At 44.6% G+C, this 21,174-nt stretch overlaps 1 protein-coding gene across 1 annotated transcript in view; it reads left to right on the top strand.

Annotated features, from left to right (window-relative positions):
• Positions 1-7,129: 7,129 nt before the first annotated feature.
• LOC137030825 (ribonuclease inhibitor-like) overlaps positions 7,130-21,174 on the top strand; it is a 39,584-nt gene continuing 25,539 nt past the window's right edge. Inside the window, exon 1 of the mRNA XM_067401270.1 lies at positions 7,130-7,177. The gene's annotated coding sequence lies outside the window, so the exon portion shown is untranslated. The remainder of the gene's footprint in view (positions 7,178-21,174) is intronic.

Here is a 21,174-nt window from a genome sequence, read left to right as displayed (position 1 = left end):
TTACACCAGAAAAAAATAGTGATGCATGCCTGAAAGAAAAATAAAAGATTTTAATACAGTGCTGAGAGAAATATATTCAGTATATACTCTGTGTGTGTGTGTGTATGTGTGTGTGTGTGTGTGTGTGTGTGTGTGTATATACACATATATATACACATAAATACACACACACACACACATTTAGTTTAGGCAATGTATTAGGCAACGGGCTGAGATGGACAGGTTGGTGTGGGTGGGGCTTGTGTAGCAGATCAGGATGTATGGTGGAAGTCACAGAGGCAGGCCTTAATGAGTACTAAAGTATTAGGTGAGAATAAGCCCTCAGGATAAGCCCTTTAGAATTCCTAAACAACTCCAGTAACACCTGTTATATCACACAATCACCTAAGATTGAAATTATTTTTTACTAAGCTTCAATAAGCTCTGCAAGCCATAACTGCTACTATGCCTTGATCAGATATCACTTTAGAGGTAAAGAAAAGCTAATCATAAACTTGTCAGACAAGAGGAAATATTCATAATATGCAAATGTAAGTGTTACGGGTGGCTGGTAGAGAGATGAGGCAGATACGGATTTCCACGATAATAGAGACTTTACTTCAAACAATGGCAATGAACAACAGACAGACACCTTAACAAAACAGAGAACGGACCAGGAGTGAAGGGAGTGAGTGCAATATAAAGGGAGTGCTAACAATAGAGTCCAGGTGCAGGTGATGAGTGACGATGAGGAGCTGACGAGGGAAGTGAGTGCAGGTGAGGAGAACAGGAGGATTCTGGGAAATAGAGTCCAGGGAAACAAGGGATCTGTAACAGTACCTCCCCCTCCCGGTAGGCGCGTCCTCGCGCCGAAGATGTAACAACCGGGAGGGGGGCGGGCGCCCTGGAGACCTCAAACCGGAGCAGGGGAAGGAGTAAACTGGAGTGGAGGTCTCCAGGGCAGGTCCAAAAACCATGGCGGGTCAGGAGCCGTGGGCAGCCATGGCGGGTCAGGGGTTGAAGGCAGCCTTGGCGGGTCAGGAGCCGTGGGCAGCCATGGCGGGCCAGGAGCCGAAGGCAGCCATGGCGGGTCAGGTGCAGCGGGCAGCCATGGCGGGTCAGGTGCAGCGGGCAGACATGCAGCGGGCATACATGGCGGGTCAGGTGCAGCGGGCAGCCATGGCAGGTCAGGGGCTGAAGGCAGCCATGGCGGGTCAGGGGCTGAAGGCATCCATGGCGGGTCAGGGGCTGAAGGCATCCATGGCGGGTCAGGGGCTGAAGGCAGCCATGGCGGGTCAGGGGCTGAAGGCAGCCATGGCGGGTCAGGTGCAGCGGGCAGCCATGGCGGGTCAGGTGCAGCGGGCAGCCATGGCGGGTCAGGTGCAGCGGGCAGCCATGGCGGGTCAGGTGCAGCGGGCAGACATGCAGCAGGCATACATGGCGGGTCAGGTGCAGCGGGCAGCCATGGCGGGTCAGGTGCAGCGGGCAGCCATAGCGGGTCAGGAGCCGAAGCCTTCGAGGCGTTGAGCCCAGGCGTCGCTGAAGGACTGGCGGGTGATGGCGGAACCGAAGGCTCCGCCGACCGAAGCGCAGCCGGGGCTCCAGAAGGCCGCAGTGAAAGCAGAAGGACAGCCAACAAAACGAACACCGGGGGGAGTGAGGAGGCCAACTGAATCCGAGGGACGGAGTGACGGAGCGGAGACGGAGGAGTGAAGTCCAGAGGGGAGGGCAGGCTGATGAATGACCAAGGTGTGAGTGGAGGCAGGATGGAGACTGGTGAAGCTGGAGGACTGATGGGCAACGGTGGAGCAGAGGGAGGTTGGAGCCGGGGTGAAGGTAATCGCCCAGAGGTCCGAGGTGGAGATCTGGGCGAGGGGGCTTGAGGGGGAGGTGCAGTATAGACATGACTTGGAGGAGGCGGGAGAGGGAGGCAGGGAGGGAAAACAGTCTTTGGGCTGGAGGGTTCAAAAACACAGTTCATAGGAGCAGTAGGTTCGGCGGCGGCGGCTGGAGCGGCTGGCTCGGCGGCGGCGGCTGGAGCGGCTGGCTCGGCGGCGGCGGCTGGAGCGGCTGGCTCGGCGGCGGCGGCTGGAGCGGCTGGCTCGGCGGCGGCGGCTGGAGCGGCTGGCTCGGCGGCGGCGGCTGGAGCGGCTGGCTCGGCGGCGGCGGCTGGAGCGGCTGGCTCGGCGGCGGCGGCTGGCTCGGCGGCGGCGGCTGGAGCGGCTGGCTCGGCGGCGGCGGCTGGAGCGGCTGGCTCGGCGGCGGCGGCTGGAGCACTTTGCTCGGCGGCGGAGACTGGAGAACTTTGCTCGGCGGCGGAGACTGGAGAACTTTGCTCGGCGGCGGAGACTGGAGAACTTTGCTCGGCGGCGGAGACTGGAGAACTTTGCTCGGCGGCGGAGACTGGAGAACTTGGCTCGGCGGCGGAGACTGGAGAACTTGGCTCGGAGGAGACTGGAGAACTTGGCTCGGAGGAGACTGGAGAACTTGGCTCGGAGGAGACTGGAGAACTTGGCTCGGAGGAGACTGGAGAACTTGGCTCGGAGGAGACTGGGGTTGAGGGCCATTTCATCCCCTCAAATACAATTAAAATCCCCACAGGCACTGGAGCTGGCTCTGTGGGGACTGGAGCTGGCTCTGGAGATACTGGAGCTGGCTCTGGAGATACTGGAGCGGGCTCTGGAGATACTGGAGCGGGCTCTGGAGATACTGGAGCGGGCTCTGGAGATACTGGAGCGGGCTCTGGAGATACTGGAGCGGGCTCTGGAGATACTGGAGCGGGCTCTGGAGACACTGGAGCGGGCTCTGGAGATACTGGAGTGAGCTCTGGAGATACTGGAGCGGGCTCTGGAGATACTGGAGCGGGCTCTGGAGATACTGGAGCGGGCTCTGGAGATACTGGAGCGGGCTCTGGAGATACTGGGGCCGCTTTCTTCCTCCTCCTCCGCTTACTGGGCCCAGTAGCGGAATATGGGTCCAGCCTGGGGCAGGCAGGGAGTTCGCTGGAGCGGTATGCGGAGGAAGCCGGAGGTTGACTGACTGGCCCGGCCAACCGTGTTTCTGGATGGACCGGACGACAACACTGATCCTGAACCTCTTCTACTAAGAAATTGGAGCCATTCAACCACAAAATTAAATTGATAGTGTCGCTTAAGGAGAAACAAAAAACAGGTTCATCAAAACGGATAGTGTCGTCATCCAATCCATCCAAAAACAAGGAGATCAACTGAGCATCAGGCCAGTCAGACAAGAAAGCAAGCTCCACGAACTCCTCCACATACCTCTCCAGCGAACGTCCTACCTGCAGGAGCCCGATAATGCGTTCGCTGGCTGTTAGAAGAGTGAGAGGCGCTGGAGGAGCAGGAGCCAGGGAGCTGGTGGAAGTCTCCATTTTTTTTTTTGTGGAAAATCCGGTCGGTTTAGGTCCGTTCTTCTGTTACGGGTGGCTGGTAGAGAGATGAGGCAGATACGGATTTCCACGATAATAGAGACTTTACTTCAAACAATGGCAATGAACAACAGACAGACACCTTAACAAAACAGAGAACGGACCAGGAGTGAAGGGAGTGAGTGCAATATAAAGGGAGTGCTAACAATAGAGTCCAGGTGCAGGTGATGAGTGACGATGAGGAGCTGACGAGGGAAGTGAGTGCAGGTGAGGAGAACAGGAGGATTCTGGGAAATAGAGTCCAGGGAAACAAGGGATCTGTAACAGTAAGGTTTTGAGGAATTATTACAGTATCTCTACATCCATTCATACATACATACATACATCCATCCATCTAACATCTTTATCACTTTTGCTAATCTTTTGAGTGGTCATACTACTGTTTAAAAGTTTGAGGTCGCTATGATTTTTTAATGTATTTATTTGATCGAAAATACAGTAAAAACAGTAATATTGTGAAATAATATTATATTATTATGTATTTAATACTTTTTTAGGATTATTTCATAAATAGAAAGTTCAAAAAAACATTTGAAATAGAATAATATATAAAATTGATCATTTTTTTATGCGTCCTTAAATAAAATGTAATATAAACAATAAAATGTATGAATAAGAGTAAAAATAAATACTGACCCCAAATTTTGAACTCAGACTTCTGATACACACACACACACACACACCTGAGCGGAAAAAGTGCAAAGCCAAAAATTGCTAAATATTTAGTGGTCTAATCACAGGCCAGGAAATTAGCAAGAATTGCACAAATACTGTAGATAAAGTAACATAGCATGGAATAGCCTTCCAGACAGCGTTTTACAGAAAGAAGAGTCAGTGTTGTTGTTGTTCCACTCAATGTTAATGGTTTCAAACAGTTCATGAGTAGCTGAAAAATATCTCCCAGTTTGCTTGAGTTTCATGTGATAATTAATATTCACTATAGGGTTCAAATCTGGACTCTGACCTGGCAAAAACATGAGCCTGATAGAATTGAGCCTGATGGAATTGTTCTCAAGCCACTTCTTGTTGAAAAAAACATCTGATCATTTCTCTTTAGATAACTTTTCATTTGTGGTAAGCAATCTATTCTGCAATTCTCCCCACACAATTACACTTTTCCTCCATGCTTCACTGTGGTAGAGATGCAAACCAAACACTGAAACCCTCTCTCTTCCTCTTACACTGAGCCAACTCAATGTGTCGGAGGCCAACTGCCATATCCAGCCAACAAACAAACTGCAGACTGATCCACCTCCAGCTATTTTCTACAAATGGAGATGCTTAAATTAGCTCCCACTGGTTAACTTTAGTAAGCTGATCTCAAGCGGTGATCCATCCATTTACTGTCTGAGAGTCAAGCTGTGTGTGTCAGCTGAAATTAAACAAGAATGGTCATTGGACAGAGTAATGGTTCAAAATTAGCATTTGATCTTATCGGCTTGTCCGTTGCTAAAGAGAATTATTCAGACTTGTCCTTCAATTTGTAAACACACAATGTTTAAAATAATGCATTTACAATGGAAGTCTAGGGAGCATGTGTACAAGATGTTTCAAAGCAGAAATATATTTTTCATCCATACAAAAGTGTTATTTGAGCTTACAGTTATCTGATTTTAACACAATTTTACTTTTTAAATGGTGTGTATTTTGCCGTTTATCCTGGTACAGTGCCTTTCCCTTATAGATGTCTATTGTAAATGCATTAATATACACACAATTCTTTGTGTTTGTTAAAGGGACGAGTCAGATTTTTTCTGTAAACACTATGACAGTATAGCGTGAATGACAGTATAGTGTTTTGCATCTGCGTGTAAGGAGACTGCCGTCTATTTTTTCATATATATTCGTCTATATTCATAATTCAGAAAGGGAAACTGGCACTGCAGGCTGCATACACAAACCATAAACAAAGCAGTGCGTGCTTAACGTTTTAAATATCATTCATACTGATCGCTTTCTATATTCCACTCTGCTCATGTTAATTTTAAGAATTCTCCCAGTGTGTGTGTGAGCGTAGTGTACTCATATCTGGTGCAGGGTGATGAGGTGATAGATGACAGCTGGTGATGACTGTGGAATATGTGCAGGTGGTGGACCAGGAAGGATTCTGGGTAATGTATTGCAGAAGGTGACGGGCATGGTGACTGAGATCGTGACAGTACTCCCCCTCCCAGAAGGCACGACCTCGCGCCAAACAGAATCCAATCGGGGAGGGAGGGCATCCTGGAACTGAGGCAGGTGACAGGCAGGTAAACAGGTGGATACAGGCAGGACACGGAGCCTCCAGGACAGTACTGGCACCATGGTAACCAAGGAGGTGCTGGCAGCTCAGGGACAGGCATCTTGGTGGCGACCTCCATGGCTGTGACACGGAGATCGGGCAACTCTGGGTCGGCCTCTGTGGCTGAGTCACAGGAGTACAGGAGTTTCTAATGGCCATCATGGCCAGAAGAGAGGAATATAGGGACATTGGGACATAGGAGAACAGGAGAGTCCATCGGCCGCCATGGCCGCGACACAGGAAAACTGGAGATTTCATCGGTCACTCTTATCGTGGCGAGGAGGGAAAAATGTCATCCTGACCAAAATGTAGGAGCAGGGAGGACAAGAGACTAGGCTGGCCTTTGTGGCCAAGACGGGGGACCCAGAAGCATGGGAAACAGGAACGGCCACTTTAGCTTTGAACTCTGGGATGACAGCCATCACTGGGCTGAGGCAAAGACTATAGAATAACACAAGATGCGTCACTCATATTGTTTTGAATGGGAAAAAGTGCAACACGCTATATGGTGGAATAAGTCCCGCCTTCTAAATAAGTGCTGGAGCCGACACTGGGCAGAAGTCAGGGGCTGGAGCCGACACTGGACTCTGGTCAGGGGCTGGAGCCGACACTGCACTCTGGTCAGGCGCTGGAGCCGACACTGGACTCTGGTCAGGGGCTGGAGCTGGAGCTGACACTGGACTCTGGTCAGGGGCTGGAGCTGGAGCCGACACTGGACTCTGGTCAGGCGCTGGAGCCGACACTGGACTCTGGTCAGGCGCTGGAGCCGACACTGGACTCTGGTCAGGCGCTGGAGCCGACACTGGAGAGGACTCTTGACTGAGCTCAGGAACGTGAGCAGGCTTGTGAGCTGACTCATGGTTTAGAGTAGACTCTGGAGTGGACTCTTGGTCTGGGAAATTTTCACAAACTGATTCTAAGATTGGAGCACATTTTGGAGTTAACTCAATAGAGAGCGGGATTAGATTAGTTGACTCTGGCACAGACTCATGGACTGGAATGAACTCCTGGGCAGACTCATGGATCAGAGCATACTCTGGAGTGGATTCTGAATTGGTTAGGACTGTGGTGGACTCTGGAATGATTTGAACTGGTGCAGACTCTAAACTGGCTTGGCCTGGAGCAGACTCTGACTTGGCTTGGCCTGGAGCAGACTCTGGATTGAGGGATTGAGTGAGGGAGATCAACATATCAGTTGGGCAGAGAAGTATGCTCATGTTGCAATCGATTAAGGTCTGGCCTTCTGTCACGGAAACACAGACTGGAGGGGCACAGACAAATTGAAGTTGACAGTGTGAAAAAGGGCAGCAATGGTGGTGAGTGTCTGCACTTGCATATTCATATACAATGAATAACTTTCTTTGCAGTATGTCCATGTGGAAACTGGGGAACGAGGAGGAACAGGAACATGGAGACTGAAGAGAAGACAGGGACAAGGAGCAGGACACAGAGGTTACTTACCTCTTCAGGTAAGTTGCAATCAAAATAACAGCAGTCTTTGCAATCAACAAGAACAGACAGTATGTTTGTGAGTGGAGTGTCCTTATATCTGGTGCAGGGTGATAGATGACAGCTGGTGATGATTGTGGAATATGTGCAGGTAGTGGACCAGGAAGGATTCTGGGTAATGTAGTGCAGAAGGTGACAGGCATGGACTGAGATTGTGACATACAATATAATATATAAAAAAACGCAAAAAATACAAATATAACAAAGGCAATACAAGGAATGGAAAGTCCTCACCATGATTGATTTGTGTATTGTTTTTTGTTTTGTTTTTAACATGACTAAGATTTAGTTACCCAATGAGTAAAACAACTTAATAAAATGTCCTAAAAATTTCTATAATATAATATATACATAAGAAGACAATAAAGTCAACAATACAACTGTTTACATACTTTGATTTAGTTACCCAATGAGTAAAACAACTTAAAACACTACAATTTTCTAAAATAATATATAGTAGTGCTTAAACGGATCGTTGTTGATCCGTGATCCGTACAGACCAAGGCCCAGGTTCGGGACGCATGTGATTCGTGGATCAATTGCAACTTTAACCGCAACAGAGTGAAAGGTTATCATTTGAACGCGTTTTGTCTTGCTAGTTTACACATTAAATAGATATAAAACCATTCCAGCGCTAGAAGAAGCAAAACAGGATTTGATTCGGTATCGCACGCAGCACTGTTATCGGTGCGCACATGACGCACATACATACAAGGCTCGCGCGCACAGAGAGAGAGAGAGAGAGAGAGGCTCTTTATAGCCATAGACTAGACTGTAAAAAAATAGGTTATAGCTTGCGAACTCTAAATTGATTTCTCTTTTGCGTCCTCAATGCACTTTGATGGTCACATAGACCAAATAAAATATGTCAGTCAAAATACCCCTCTCAGCAAGTATAGAGCTTGGCAAACTACGTCACTGCGCGTTGCATTCTGGGTAGTCGCTGCCATGTTTTATGTCACGCTCAGGAGCATACATTGACAATAAATACAAATCACCAGATGAAAAAACGATTTTATTTACGTTCATTTTTTAAAGAGCTGCTTGTACTTACTGAAAATAAATGGACTAATATTTGAATTTCTTGTGTTCATTCGATCGCTCAGTCGTGTGGCCAGGACACGATATATACACACATAGAAATCATACTGACGCCTTCTATCGGACCACACACAGGACACAGGACATTTCTAAACGCGTTTTCGTACATTATTCATGGCGTTAGCACGTACATATTCAAACGGATCAGAAGTTATTAATCTGTAATAAATACAAATGACAAAGCCAAATTTTGGTCAAAATTATTTTGAGTTTCACTTTCACCATTAAGTTTTTAAGCCGGAAGGCTTAAGGGACGTTATAACATGATTAACGTGGCTTAATTTACTAATGCTAATGCTTTATTAGTTTGGTGTTTACTAAGCAGACGAGCCCAGAATATGAACGCACATTTAACACAGGCATTTTCCTCCCATAAAGAAAACAGTTAATGGACAGTGACTTAACGTGTAATAAGACGGGTTCTGTTCATATTCTAGGCTCACATCTGCTTTGCTGTAACTGTTACTTACAGTTTCTATGGGAGGAAAACATTTAACGTGAAATTAAACGCGTTGCGTAAAAAATTCTGGGCTATTAGTATGATGTGTACTTACATTACGCCAGCATTACGCCACGTTAAGCTTTTTAGAATGTCCCGAAAATGGGACAAAATGGCGCTCCATTTCACATTCGTTTTCCACGCTGGTCAGTTATATGCATATAGTTCATACCACAGCCAGCGTTCACCATTCTAACATGTTTTTAACTGTATAATATAAATTTTAACATCTTCCTCCACTATTTCCCAGTCTCTACTGTACTGTCCGTGACCTAATGTTCCAGAATGCAATGCGCTGCTGATGTCACGTTCCCAGACTCTGTTCTTGTAAACACATTCAGTTATGTCTTAATTGAACGAGTTGAGAATTCGGATGTGTATCTATCTGATGTGTGCGTTTAAGAGCATGTCTTACTCTTAAAGTGACGGCAACCTATAAATACTGTGCTGTTGTCTGTCATGTTAATCAAACAACAAAACACAGCTTTAACAAAGATTAATCTATATTAAATTTATACAGTGAACAGTGTCATTTTACATTTAATCATTACATTTCTGTGTATGAAAATTAATACTACAGTAAGACCTTATAGGCCCTACTTTATTTGTAACTTTATGTAGTATTTATCTGTGCTTGTTGTGATTGGTGTACAGAATTTGTTCTTTTTACAGTCTGTTCACTTGCCTTTAATAATGTAGTACTTAGGCTAGTAGTTTATGCTGTGGTTTCAGAATAGTTTAAGTAGGCTAAGTAATAAATGCAAAGTTAAGTTACCCCCATCCAGTTTTTTTTTTTTTTTTGTGCTGATCCGAAAAATGATCCGATCCGTGACATCATAACCGTGATGTGATCCGAACCGTGAGTTTTGTGATCCGTTGAACCACTAATATATAGTCTAATATAATATATAATTTAAAAAAAAATACAAATATAATAAAGACAATACAAGTCAATGGAAAGTTCTGACCATGATAGAGAAACAAATGTGTGTGTGTGTGTGTGTGTGTGTACTCTTCCTATTCCGCTGATTGGAAAACAGTTTATCTTTTCTCCTCCACTCCACAACAACACAAGGGGAAGCACTCGTTTATTTTGCGAATGGCACCAGCGTGTTGTAGAGGGGAGGGGGGGGATACAGCAACAGTGTTGCATTGATTTGCAAACTAGTTTGTAATTAGCTGTTTGCAATAGGGTATTAGTGTGTGTGTGTCTTTCAGTAAGAGCACCCCTTAAGCACATTTTTTTGTGACTGAGTGTCACTCTTGTCTTGGGTAAATGAGGATACTCCATGATAAGGAGATAACACTAATTAGTTCTCCACCCATTTACTTGTTAACTGTGTTTGTGTGGATTTATAGACCCGTGGTAATACTCCATTCCCCACCCCTGCTGCTTTTGCCCGCTGGCCATGTTAACAGCTCATTTAAGCAGAAGGAGCCGAATTTAAGCCTAATTAATTATGCCAAGTGGGGTTCGATGGCAAAGACTGGAAATAATGTGAAGAGACACTTCATATATGAACTCAGCTTATCGGATCATAACCATAGCTGTGGACAGATAGAAACAAAGAGCATATAATTAATAAGCATATTGTGCATACAATTTGCATTTTTAATCTGTCTGTAGGAACTGCAATCTCTTTGGTCTGGTTGGTTTGCAAGAAAAAAAAATAATGACAGAAATGACAGCTATAGCTGTATTAATTTATGATAATGCACCTTTTCATTTTTTATCATTTTTTAAATTTATTTAAATATAATATTTTAATTTTATTTTGAAGGTTTTGCATTTTAAACAAACCTGGAACTGGCAGACAACTGAACACTTTAATTAATTCAAAGCCTCTATTAAAGTGATCACAGAACCTTCCAATAAATTAAAGTTTTAGAAGGACAGTCATATTTGCAAAATCAGCCATAATGTTTTGCAATTTATAAGGAATGAAAACAATGTTGGATTACAAGCCAATTAAGAAAGTGTTTTACTCTGATCTGTTCCAAGTACATTCACTGGCAGAAGTATCGATCCACAAGTCAATAAGTGAGCTACACAAACACATATACACACACTCATCCGATCTTCATCTTATGATTCATCCTCTTGTAGAAGCTTGGGAAGGGTTAAGCAGATTTCAGAGTCAGTCTGTTCTCAAAGTGTTAAAACAGCTTGGACCTGTTTGCACGCTGCGTGTGTGTGTGTGTGTGTGTGTGTGTGTGTGTGTGAGCTGTGTCTGAGAGTCAGATTAATAGAGAAAATGATTTTCGCTGAGCTAATTTCTCCCCTTCTGTTTTTTGCTGTAATCTATTAATATAATTTATATATTTTAAATATACAGTCAAACAAAAATTAAACAGACACTTATACAGATATTTTTATATATATTTTTACTAGTGGGTGCAGGACACTATAGTTCATTTATGTAAGGGAGGATAGAAAAATAAAGTAAACTCTGACATAGTATACCCAGAAAATTCTTAATACAGTGGACTACCAGTAAAATTGATAAAAATTTGGGACCAAAATTATTCAGACACTTTGACCTGACCATGTTTTGCTTAAGTGTTATCTGGCATAATTAAGATTATTTTTCTCTGACACAGTTTAAATCTTGTCATATTTTATAACCATTTTTTTTTTAACTATAGTGAATAAACTGTAATAATGAATGAAATGCTCAAGGTGTCTGAAAACATTTTGGTTTGACTGTATATTTAAAAATATACATATATAAGCATAAAAAGTTTTTACAAATGAATATATATATATAGTTATACAGTAAATATATACACATACAAATACCACACACAGTGCTGGGTAGATTACTTACAAATTGTAGTCGGTTTCTTGATTAAAATAAATCATTTTAAAATAAAACACTATTAATGATTTAAACTTTTTTTTTTATTTACCCTAATGTCATGTGACCATTAACAGTAATGAAATGCTGTGGGTCTCAGATTTCAGTGATTAATGGCTGGTCTGTGTGCAGTTTCACAAACCTGGAAGAGCTTCTGAATGTATATAAGCAGTAGGCTTTTTTAGAAAGGAACATTTAAAAGATAAAAAATAAGTATGGGAGACTCAATAATGTATTGAATAATGTACTGCCATTGTGAGAATTACATGTAATCATATAATTAACAAAAAATGAACTGTACACTCTAAAAACTGCTGGGTTAAATATGGACAAAACCAGGGATTGGGTTGTTTTCACCCAGCCATTTTTTTCAACCAATTTTGGATTTATTTTTTTAGTCAGCAATATATATATATATATATATATATATATATATGTTTATATTACACTCTAAAAATGCTGGGTTAAAAATAAGGACAAATCCAGCAATTGTTTTTTTTTTTGACCAGCAGTTGGGTTAAATGTTTTACCCAACCTGCTGGGTAGTTTTATTTAACTCAACTATTGTTTAAAAATTACTATACTGCTTGCTTTAACGAACATAAAAGAGGTTGGAGATTAACATTTATTAATATGTTTAATAAATGAACATTTATTAATACGTTTAATGAATACTAATTAAATAATAAACATTTATTAAATTGATTATTAATAAATGTTCACATTTTGATTCTTTCTGTTGCCTCTAATTCTGTGTCTGATTTTTAATTTCCAACCTATTTTGGGTTCATTTTAAGCAAGCAATAAACACTGAACCCAGCCGCTGGGTTAAAACAACCCAATCGCTGAGTTTGACCATAGTTAACCTGTCACAGACACGTCAGGTTCCAACGTCACCCAATCACAGCGCGCACCATCTCCAGAATACTAATCACCGCCACCTGCACCTCATCACTCCCCTCATCAGCAGCTCCATAAAACACTCACACTCACAGCACTCCACGTCCGGTCTCGTTTGCATACCATACCAGTTTATGCTTACCTCAAGGACTCCCCTTCGCATACCTACCTGTCTCCATCGTGTCGATTCCCATTGTGTTCTTCGTCTGCCTCGTGAGTGTGTTCCCGTCAGCTTCCAAGTGCTCCAACGATCTCCAATCTCCAGCGTCTAACTCCCTGCAAAGAAAAGGACAGTAACTATTCCAAGTATTCCCAGTTCAAGTCATTCTACTACCAGTTCACTCACCTGTTTCATTCTCCTTGCTCTCCTGTGGTCAAAATAAAGACTGTGTTAAGTGATACCTGTGTCTGTCCTCCGTCTACTGTAACAGAAGACCGGACCAACACCGCTGACCCAGGATGAGCCAACCCGATCCCTTTCAGGATTTGGTGGATGCGCTTCGGCGCACGTTAATAACTCAACCATCGCCACCATCTCCAGTTCCTCCATCTTCACCAGCACCAGCACCAGCTAGCCCCACAGAGAACGTCAACACTCCTCCTTCACTGCCGCCGTACGCCAGTCCCATGGCCAAACCGGCGCCCTACTCAGGATCGGCGGAGGATTGCAGCGGATTCCTGCTGCAATGCACACTGTTCCTGGAGATGCAGCTGCACCTGTACCCGAGTGATACTGCCAAAATAGCGTTCATTATCTCTCAGCTCAGCGGCAAAGCATTAAAATGGGCCGATTCCATCTGGTCCCAGCAGGGCGCTGTAACCCAATCCTACTCGTCGTTTATTTCCCATTTCCGGGAGGTATTTGGGAAACCCATCACAGACTCTTCAGCTGGTGAGAAACTCTATAATCTTTGCAGTTCAGAACGCTTGCAGCCCTCAGCGGATGGAACGAACAAGCCCTGATAACGAACTACCAGCAAGGATTGGAACCTCGGGTGCGGCTGCAACTCGCTGCATGTGAGGACAACATCGGCCTATAAAAGTTCATCCAGCTCTCCATCCGCTGCGCCACTCGCATGCAGGCGTGCCTCCAAGAGCACCAGGACCAGTTCTTCTCCATCGTGCCACTCTGCCGATCCGAACCCGTCGGCACTCCAGAAACAGCTCAAGAACCCATGGAAGTAGAAAACTCTCGTCTATCCTATGAAGAACGTCGCCGCCGCCTCACCCTTCATCTCTGTCTCTACTGTGGTGAACCGGGGCATGTGATTGCTGCATGCCCCACACGACCGCCGCGACCCCTGGTGAGTGCCATTATTCCTGCCACTCAAAAGATGAAACCACTCACTACTGCCGTCAATCTTACTGCCGCTAATGTTTCACTTACAGTGGTCGCGCTCATCGACTCGGGGTCCGCCGGCAACTTTATCTCTGGTGCCCTCTGCCGTCAACTCCGCATCAAGACCTCTCCGACTACGACCATCTACAAGATCCGCTCCATAACCGGCCGACCCCTGAGCCGTAAGTGCGTCCGCTTTGTGGCAGGACCCGTTAACATTCAAGTTGGACTTCTACATCAAGAAGAGGCACATATGCTGGTTCTGGAGGATTCAACCGCTGACGTGGTTCTGGGGCGCCCCTGGTTGGAGCAGCACAATCCGACCATCTCCTGGAAAACGGGCGAAGTCCTGAAGTGGGGCGACACTTGCTTCAAGCACTGTTTGACGGATCTGCCAGTTCCACCAAACTCCTCACCTGATCTCTCTCTCTGCGCTACGTCCATCGAAAGTCCTGTTGAACAACGTTCTGTGGATATCCCCGAGTGTTACGCCCCCTTCAGCGACGTATTTTGCCCTCAGCGGGCTTCCAAGCTGCCTCCACACCGGCCATGGGACTGCGCCATCGACCTGCTTCCGGGTGAACCAGTGCCCAAAGGAAAAATCTACCCGCTTTCCATCCCGGAGGAGAAGGCCATGGAGGATTACATCAAGGAAGCCCTCGCCCAAGGTTACATCAGGCCGTCTACTTCCCCTGCTGCTTCCAGTTTCTTCTTTGTGGCTAAAAAGGACGGAGGCTTGTGGCCCTGTATTGACTACCGTGCACTCAACAAGATTACAGTGAAGTTCCGTTACCCCCTTCCTCTCGTCCCGGCTGCCCTAGAACATCTCCGTGGTGCCACTGTGTTCACGAAGCTGGACCTCCGCAGCGCGTATAACCTCATCCGGATACGTGAGGGGGACGAGTGGAAGACTGCCTTCATCACCCCTACTGGCCACTACGAGTATTTGGTCATGCCGTACGGACTAGTCAACGCCCCCTCCGTATTCCAGGACTTCATTCATGAGGTGCTCCGGGAGTTTCTCCATCGGTTTGTCCTGGTCTACATAGACGACATTCTCATCTACTCCCGGAGCCAGGCCGAACATCGCCAACACGTTGCGGAGGTCCTCACCCTCCTTCGCCAATACCATCTGTTCCTCAAGGCTGAAAAATGCACTTTCCATCAACCCTCCGTTTCGTTCCTGGGATATAACATCAACCACAGTGGCATCCGGATGGACGAGAGGAAGGTGGAATCCATTACCAACTGGCCAGAACCCACCACCATTAAAGAACTCCAGCGCTTCCTCGGTTTCTCAAATTTCTACAGAAGATTCATCAAAGGTTACAGCTCTATCGCCCATCCACTTACCAGCTTACTCCGCAACCAGCCCAAGTCTCTGTCCTGGACCCCGGCAGCCACCAACGCCTTCAACCAGCTCAAAGAAGCCTTTACCACCGCTCCCTTACTCGTACACCCTGACCCAGAGAAACAATTCATTGTTGAAGTGGACGCATCGACCACCGGAGTGGGAGCGGTGTTATCGCAGCAGCAGGGGACCCCAAGTAGACTCCATCCATGCGCCTTCTTCTCCCGCAAGCTCAGCCCGGCGGAAGTCAACTATTCCATCGGGGACAGGGAACTTCTAGCGATCAAGCTTGCTTTGGAAGAGTGGAGGCATTGGCTGGAGGGAGCCAAGCATGCGTTCTTGGTATTAACAGATCACAAAAACTTGGAGTACCTTCGCTCTGCGAAAAGATTGAACCCTAGACAAGCTCGCTGGGCCATGTTTTTCTCCCGCTTTAACTACACCATCTCCTTCCGTCCTGGTACGAAAAATGTGAAAGCGGATGCTCTCTCACGTCTGCATGCCCCAGAAGAAAAGACTGAGGAACCTGAACCCATTATTCCTAGCTCCCTCATTGTGAGTCCCATTACGTGGTCAGAAGAGACCATTCCCTCCTCCAATGCCTCCACTAACCCTCCGCCGGGCTGTCCACCAGGCTTGCTCTATCTTCCACGGACACGACGCACTCCCACCATTCACTCAGCCCACACGTCACTTGGCACTGGTCACCCGGGGGCCAATGAGACCCTCTCGTTGCTGAAAGAACGCTTCTGGTGGCCAGGGATGGCAGCCGACGTCAGAAGGTACGTGCAGGGCTGTAGGGAGTGTGCCATCTCCAAGTCTCCTCGTCATCTACCAGCTGGGAAACTCCTTCCGCTGCCCGTTCCAGATCGCCCCTGGTCACACCTAGGAGTGGACTTCATATCTGATCTCCCTGTCTCAGACGGATACACCACCATCCTAGTTGTCGTGGACCGGTTCTCAAAGTCATGTCGTTTAATTCCACTTCCTGGATTACCTACTGCAATGGAGACCTCCGAAATACTCTTCAACCAAGTCTTCAGATACTTCGGAATTACAGAAGATATCGTCTCCGACCGTGGGCCTCAATTCATATCCCGTGTATGGAAGTCCTTCTACTCACTCCTTGGTGTGGCCGTCAGCCTCACATCTGGATATCACCCCCAGTCGAACGGGCAGACAGAAAGGAAGGTTCAGGAGATTGGCCGCTTCCTCCGTACCTTCTGTCATGACCACCAGGACTCTTGGAACCAGTTCCTGGGTTGGGCCGAGTACACCCAAAACTCTCTCCGACAGTCAACTACTGGGCTTACACCGTTTCAATGCATACTCGGTTACCAACCCCCACTGTTCCCCTGGGATGGGGAACCCTCCAACGTTCCTGCAGTGGATTACTGGTTCCGAGAGAGCGAGAGGGTCTGGGACTCAGCTCACCACCAGTTGCAACGAGCCCTGCGCAGACGCAGAATGGTAGCCGACCTCCGACGCTCTAACACCCCAGTATTCCAGCCTGGTCTGGCTATCCACCCGTGACATCAGACTGCGTCTGCCCTGCAGAAAGCTGAGTCCCAGGTTCATTGGCCCATTCCCCATCGTCAAGCAGGTCAACCCGGTCACTTATCAACTCCGGCTGCCACAAGGGTACCGTATACATCCCACTTTCCATGTGTCACTCCTCAAAGCTCACCATCCCTCTGTTCTTCCCAAAGGACCTGACGTGGCTCCCGCCGAACCCCCCCTTCCACTCATCGTGGAAGACGGAGCTGCGTACGAGGTGCGAGAGATCTTGAACTCCCGGCGTCGTGGTGGTCAGCTTGAATACCTGGTGGATTGGGAAGGATATGGTCCCGAAGAACGCTCCTGGGTCCCAAGGGACGACATCTTAGACCCCAGTTTACTCCAAACCTTCCATGACAGTCACCCTGAGAAACCGGCACCGCGGGGAAGAGGACGACCACCACGGCGTCGGGGTTCTCGGCCCTCTGGAGCGGGCCGTGGAGGGGGGGGGGGTACTGTCACAGACACGTCAGGTTCCAACGTCACCCAATCACAGCGCGCACCATCTCCAGAATACTAATCACCGCCACCTGCACCTCATCACTCCCCTCATCAGCAGCTCCATAAAACACTCACACTCACAGCACTCCACGTCCGGTCTCGTTTGCATACCATACCAGTTTATGCTTACCTCAAGGACTCCCCTTCGCATACCTACCTGTCTCCATCGTGTCGATTCCCATTGTGTTCTTCGTCTGCCTCGTGAGTGTGTTCCCGTCAGCTTCCAAGTGCTCCAACGATCTCCAGTCTCCAGCGTCTAACTCCCTGCAAAGAAAAGGACAGTAACTATTCCAAGTATTCCCAGTTCAAGTCATTCTACTACCAGTTCACTCACCTGTTTCATTCTCCTTGCTCTCCTGTGGTCAAAATAAAGACTGTGTTAAGTGATACCTGTGTCTGTCCTCCGTCTACTGTAACATAACCACACTTAGGTTGTTTTTTAACCCAGCATTTTTTAGAGTGTATATACACAAACAAATATGCACCTTTAAAAGTTTATATATGCAATATATGTATATATATATATTTAACTTGTTATCATCATACCCCCCCCCCCCCCTTTAGAATGATGTACATTTCCATAAATAATAATAGAAAAAAATCTCTAATGATGTCATAATGATGTGAACTGTTAAAGAACCAATGAGTGTCTCCTGTTTTTTCATACCTTTATCATATATTTTATGTTTTGCAGTCAGCATATTTTAATTTTTTTTTTTTTTTTTTTTGTGACACAATTTCTGCATTTTTAACACACTTTGTCTGATGGAATGTTTAAAATCTTAAAGAAATTCACCTTAAATCACTTTTTAATGGAAAAGGCACTGGTTTCAATTACCCTTTTGCATTCTTAAAGGGTTAGTTCACCCAAAAATAAAAATTCTGTCATTAATTACTCAACCTCATGTCATTCCACACCCGTAAGACCTTTGTTCATCTTTGGAACACAAATTAAGATATTTTTGACGAAATCTTAGATATCTGACTCCTCCATAGACAGCAATTTAACTACCAATTTCAAGGTCCAGAAAGGTACTAAAGATATCGTTAAAATAGTCGATGTGACTGCAGTGGTTCAACCTTAATGTTATGAAGCGACAAAAATACTTTTTGTGCACAAAAACAAAAATAACGACTTTATTCAACAATATCTTCTCTTCTGTGTCATTCTCGTACGCTGTTTATGTTCAGCGCTTCCAGGTTCCACGTCAGAACGCTGACTCATTATTGGCTGGCTCCTGCGTCAGCATCACACGCATACATCGTGCTGCTCACGTGATCAGCTTTGGCCAATACTGAGCCGCCATTCTGATATAGAACCTGGAAGCGCTGAACGTAAACCGATACACACACTCGGATTTCATCAAAAATATCTTAATTTGTGTTCCGAAGTTGAATGAAGGTGTTACGGGTATGGAATGACATGAAGGTGAGTAGTAAATGACAGAAATGTAATTTGTGGGTGAACTAACTGTTTAAATTTCATAATCACCAGTTTGTTTCTGAACTTTGAATCCTATGAACATTGCTAAATCTTTTTGCCTATCTGAAAAATTCTTTGAACTTTGAAAGATTCTGCGCTCATTTTGTTCTGGACGAGGTCACAGCTTTTTTAAGAGTCAGCTTTTAATTGAGCCGTTGCAGACTGCATATGGCTGACTTAATTGTACTCTCAGGGCAAATGATGTTAAATCTTCATACGGACTGTTCAATAAAGGTTGCAGTCAGGTGAAGGTCGAGATTTAGAGGGTTTTATCTGAGTAAAAAATGATCTGTCTAGATTCACATTGATCTGTTATTATGGGGGGGGGGTCATGTTTGTTGTCATGGAGAACAAAAGCCTTTGTTATGCCTTTCAGTGAGACTACCATTAACATCTGTTACCTGTATTAAATCACCAGCAACATATCATCACAGCTAATACACTTTTACAAGACTATAATATTATTGTTTTCCCTAACTAAAAATACTTAAATGATAATACTCAAAAGTCCTTTTATTATTATTACTTAAATATATTATTGTATTGCATTTTCAGCAGTTAAACTGCAGTAAAAATGGCAATTGTCTTTTTTTTACATTCTACATATAAATATAAAATTATTATATTTTGACAATAAATCACTAAGTTAAATTAATTCTTACAATTTGTGTTCTTATAAAAATATGAATGTGTATATATAAAACAGTGCTGGGTAGTAACCGATTACATGTAACCAGATTCCAGAAATTAAGTAGTTGTGATTAGATTAGATTAAATTTTAAAGTAATCAGACTACACTCTAAAAAATGCTGGGTTAAAAAAACCCAAGCTGGGTAAAATATGGACAAACCCAGCAGGTTGGGTTAAAAGGCACCTATTATGCCCTCTTTCACACAATGTAATATCTCTGGTCTGGTCAAGTTTCAGCTTAAAATATCCCACAAATTTGCCCCTATTTGGGGGTGAGCAAAAACATGCCTTTTACTATATTATATAATCCCCCTGCTGTAGTCACAGTTGGTTTCAGAAATTAATTAAATCATCATCAAGAACTCTGATTACTGAAGAATTGTGGAAAATGGATCTATGCTTTGCCACACTTCTATTTTTAAGAACAACACGTCTATAATCAGCCTCAGCCAGGCATATTTCAAAAATAAGCATCATTTCCCATTTGTTTAACCAATTTGTTGGCAGATGCTAAACCGGATTAATAGTAAAATTGTCTCCTGGAGGACTGATTAATGGCAGGAAGATCGCAGGGATTGAATGGAGAGAGGGGATATTATTGTAATACGGTGGCCCAAGGTGGTGTTGGGCATCAGGTGCTCAGACCTGCTCCAGGGTCACAGAGGATACGGTATAAACGTGTCCAGATTAATTAAGGAGGTATTAGTCAGTCGGGATTGTGGTGGATTCTGAAGCGATTTAGGCAACATGCATCTCAAAACGTCTCCTTGGACCGGCATGCGATAGTGATTTCCATGGCCTAAGCGCCTCACTCTGATGAAATCCCAATTAAAGGCGGTACAACAACACCGGAGCCCTTTGGTCCATTTACCTTCTGACTACAAGAGCCCATTTATCACGTACAGCGCCTGATCACCAACTCAGAAGTAAAAAAAGATTCTGAAAGGCCACAACAACAGAGATGGTTAGTGCATTACTCTCTGCTACAAGGACAAATGCAGCTAAAAATTGCCAGAACTGGCTCAACTATTAAGAGAAAAGTGTGAAAATCTACTATGAATGTAATCGAAATTCAAAGACACTTCAATTTTGGTATAGTACAGCTTTTTGCCTACATGTGCAAAATAATATTTTTATAACTGTTTTGATTTTTAAATTAAGTTTCCACTAATTTTCCCCAACAAAGCTGCAGGTTTTTGTGGGTTACAATCAATAGAAAGATTGAATATTACTAAACATTGATGAATATAATTCGATTTTAATCATTTTTTTTTTTATGTATATTCTTATTTTAACAGTCACATGTAAGTGGCTAGTCCATTTGATAGTTACATGATTGGCAGACAGATACATAGATAATTAAATATTAAATCATTGTAATACATCATTACATGTTCATCAATGTCTTTATACCAGCAGACATTTTACATTTTTAATCCGCAATATAAAATTTTAGACTTTTTAAGTCTTTTTTAGTACACTGTAAAAAATAACTGTTGGTTTAACTTAAAAAAGTAAGTTACCTGGTTGCTGTAAAATTTTGAGTTAATTGTAATTGAGTTAATACAATGACAAGACAATTGGTTTAATCAACAGAAACTCAAAATATTATGTTAGCTAAGTTGATTTGACAAAAGAAAAATGTTGATAAATCATGAAAATATTTTTTTACAGTGTA

Source organism: Chanodichthys erythropterus, chromosome 11 (assembly GCF_024489055.1).
Source record: "Chanodichthys erythropterus isolate Z2021 chromosome 11, ASM2448905v1, whole genome shotgun sequence".
In the NCBI taxonomy this organism is placed as follows: domain Eukaryota; kingdom Metazoa; phylum Chordata; class Actinopteri; order Cypriniformes; family Xenocyprididae; genus Chanodichthys; species Chanodichthys erythropterus.
Note: the sequence above shows the minus strand (reverse complement) of the source record. Positions and strands in the feature narration are given on the sequence as shown.